General features: G+C 42.4%; 1 protein-coding gene across 2 annotated transcripts in view; it reads right to left on the minus strand.

Moving 5' to 3' along the window:
* The window catches only part of ETS1 (ETS proto-oncogene 1, transcription factor), a 155,321-nt gene that overhangs the window by 59,298 nt on the left and 91,984 nt on the right, over positions 1-4,039 (minus strand). The gene's annotated exons all lie outside the window — the stretch shown is intronic.

Raw genomic sequence — 4,039 nt, forward strand, 5'->3', positions numbered from 1 at the left:
GTTGCTGTTGTTAGTTGCGAAGTCGTGTCCGACCCATCACAACCCCATGGACAACCTTCCTCCAGGTCTTCCTGTCCTCTACCATCCTCTGGAGTAGGGGTGAAATCCAGCTGGTTCTCTCCAATTCATGTGAACCGGTAGTGGCGGCTGCAGGAGGCTCCGCCCACCCGTGCGGACATCATGATGTCACTTTTTTGTGACATTTTAAGCCTCTGCGCATGAGCAGGCGGCTTTGCACATGCGCAGATGACAGGGCGCACGAGTGGAGCAAGCATGCATGCAGCACACACACATTGGCGAACCGGTAGGGAAGTAAATTTCACCCCTGCTCTGGAGTCCATTTAAGCTACTGCTTCAGTGACTCCATCCAGCCACCTCGTTCTCTGCCGTCCCCTTCTTCTTTTGCCCTCAATCTTTCCCAGCATTAGGCTCTTCTCCAGTGAGTCCTTCCTTCTTATTAGGTGGCCAAAGGGTTTGAGTTTCCTCTTCAGGATCTGGCCTTCTAAAGAGCAGTCAGGGCTGATCTCCTCTAGGACTGACCAGATTGATCGCCTTGCAGTCCAAGGGACTCGCAGGAGTCTTCTCCAGCACCAGAGTTCAAAGGTTCTTTGGCGCTCAGCCTTTTTTATGCTCCAACTTTCACAGCCATACACTGCAACTGGGAAAACCATAGCCTTGACTATGCACACTTTTGTTGGCAGGGTGATGTCTCTGCTTTTTAGCATGCTGTCTAGCTTTGCCATGGCTTTCATCCCCAGGAGCAAGCGTCTTTTAATTTCTTGGCTGTAGTCCCCATCTGCCATGATCCTGGAGCCCAGGAAAATTGGACCTACCCACTTCTAAATGAAGTCCTTGCTCCTCTTGCTATCGAATTCTCAAGTCATTCATTCACCCGTCCTAAGAGGAAATTCCTAGCACTGGTTTGACTGGAAGCCAAGGTCTTCCCATCTCTCTTTGCTCCCTTATTTAAGTGACTGGCCTTGAGCAAAGTCCACTGTTGCCCTTTGCCAAACACATGGGAACCACATGGCGAGCAATAGGCTTTCTCATGCTTAGGACAAGATGACATGGATCACAGGCATTCTTTGGCATGGACATTCAGCAGTTACCCTCCCAGAGAAAGAATCTAGTTGTCACCACCATCGGTTCTTCCCTGTCTAGAAGCCAGGAGAATGTGATTATGAGCACAATATAAGTAGGCACTGCCAGGAAGGCTCATTCACAATTAAAACCAGGATATTTGCTTACACATCTATACATGCATTTATTCCAATCATGGAAAGAATCTCAGCAGAGAGTAGAAAAGTGAAAGAATAGGGTGAAGAAAATTATTCTACAGTTGTGGCCAAAATTGTGGAAAACTTTTGGGAAAAGTGTATTTTTGAGGAATAGCCCAGACCTTAACCCAACTGAAATTCTATGGAGCTGACTAAAGAAACTTGTTAGTCTGAAGTGACCCAGCAATAAAATCCAGTTAATAGAAGCCATCATTCAATCTTGGTTTCACTTTATAACAGCTGCAGAACTAAAAGACTTGGTTCACTCCATGGGAAGACATTGTTAAGACCATAATTCATGCTAAAGGTTACCCAACTAAGTATTAACTGACATGGTGATCATTTTTGTATATCTAATTTTTTCTATGGTTCTATGGTTTCTATGGATAATTTTTGTATATCTCGTTTTTTCTACGTGTTTCACTTTTCTTCTTTATACTGTAACTGTTATTCTAATAGCAAAGCCTTCGTAAAAGTTATTGCATTACATTCTTGATTAAATTATCTTTCCATTGATAAATAATTTTATGGTACTGCTCCAAAAAAAAGCTAGTTTTAGAAAATACACTTTTCCCAAAAGGTTTCCACAATTTTGGCCACTACTGTATGCCTAGGTCAGGGGTCCCCAAACTTGGCCGCTTTAAGACTTGTGGACTTCAACTCCCAGAATTCTCCAGCCAGCTGGCTGAAGAATTCTGGGAGTTGAAGTCCACAAGTCTTAAAGCGGCCAAGTTTGAAGACCTCTGGCCTAGGTGGACTTTTAAGCAGCTTTCATAACTGCAGTTGCCACTCTTTCACAACAGCTCTCTGAGGTCACTTCAAGCCAGATAAACTGATTGTTCCAAGGTACTCAAAAACTTTCATAACTGAGTGGGAGTCTAAACCTGAGTTGCTCCAACCTTAATTTAAAAACACCCATAGCTTTCTGCTTTGCAGGGAAGATTTAAGTCCAAAAATGTCAGAAGCTAATCCCCATTTGAAAATGAACTGTCAACAATAAGTGGTATTTTTTTTTTTTTATTACCTGGAGTCTTTAATTCAGTTTAAAGGCCAATCATCCCGGCTGATCTGTATGATCGATGCTTGACTGGAATTCTGACATTCACAGTCCCTACAGACTTGGAAAGCACCAGACTGGGCAAAACCCTTCTACAGACTCTGTGATTCATGACTTCCAAGTCCATAGGGGAGGAGCTGGCACTTTCCTCTCTCCTTGCAAGCGAGTTAAAAGAAAAAATGGATATGCAAGGAATGAGAAAGGGAAAATAAACCAACATTTAAAACAAAAAGGGAAACAGAAGAGAAAGCAAGGAGAAAACAAGGGGCATAGGAAGGAAAGGTGAAAGCTACTTGAACAGACCATGGAAATAGAGTTGAGATTAGAGAATGATAGATAGATAGATAGATAGATAGATAGATAGATAGATAGGTGGATGATAGATAGATAGATAGATAGATAGATAGATAGATAGATAGACAGACAGACAGACAGATAATGATATATATATATGTGTGTGTGTGTGTCTGTGTGTGTGTGTGTGTCTTTTTCTTTTTCGTAGGCTTTTATGTGCATATTCTTTCTAGCCAGGTTTTACCTACGTAAACTAAGTTGTTCTGCAGAACAACTTAATTTACGTAGGTAAAACCTGGCTAGAAAAAATATGCATATATATATATATATATATATATATATATATATATATATATATATATATATGATTGATAGATAGATATGATATATGATAGATAGGTAGATGGATAGATGGATGGATGGATGGATGGATGTAGGTAGGTAGGTAGGTAGAAAGACAGACAGACAGACAGACAGACAGACAGATAGATAAATGGATGGATGGATGGATGGTGGATGGGTGGATGGGTGGATGATAGATAGATAGATAGATAGATAGATAGATAGATAGATAGATAGATAGATAATGATATATGATATAGATATATATATGATTGATAGATATGATATATGATAGATAGGTAGATAGATGAATGGATGGATGGAGGTAGGTAGATAGATAGATAGATAGATAGATAGATAGATAGATAGATAGATAGACAGACAGACAGACAGACAGACAGACAGACAGACAGACAGACACATAGGCACCCAAATTTTTCAGATGTTGCATTACTTATTCAGGAAAAACATTTTTTTTTAACCCAAGGGCTGTTTTGCTTGAGTTGCCTAGGCTGTTGCCAGACCATCGATCCAGAAGCACTGCTGGGAATGCAGAGGAAAAACCTTATTCTTGTTCTACTGTGGGGGGAGGGGACATCTTTGCAAGCCCCCCCCCCCCCCACGCTACCTCTCAACAGTGCTCAAACAAGCCAGGTGGTCACTACACAGTGGATTGTGAGCAATCCCACATTGTTTTGGGACGCAGTGTGAGATGGATACGGGTTTCCCTTTCATTCTCCTCTGCACACACACACACCCTCCTCCTCCTCAAAGCAGAGAAGAGGAGAAAGAAAACAAACCTCAACTCCCCATCCGGCCCTGCCAATCTGCACTGTTAGTCTTTGGGTCACCAGTTCCACAGTTTGCAAACTCTACTAAACAGGAGAAAGTCTGGGCTTAGGAGTTCTCCCAGCCGCCTTGGCTGGCTTCAGTCTCCCAGCGGTTGGGAAACTAAGCACCTCGTAAAGAGGTCTGACGAAAGCAAACACACGGTGGAAAGGAGAGGAGGGGAGAGGGGGTGTCTTCATGACCGCAAGGAAAAACTCTCTTTTGAGAACAGTCTTTTTTT

Source organism: Pantherophis guttatus, chromosome 9 (genome assembly GCF_059756535.1).
Source record: "Pantherophis guttatus breed Tessera chromosome 9, ASM5975653v1, whole genome shotgun sequence".
NCBI lineage: Eukaryota > Metazoa > Chordata > Lepidosauria > Squamata > Colubridae > Pantherophis > Pantherophis guttatus.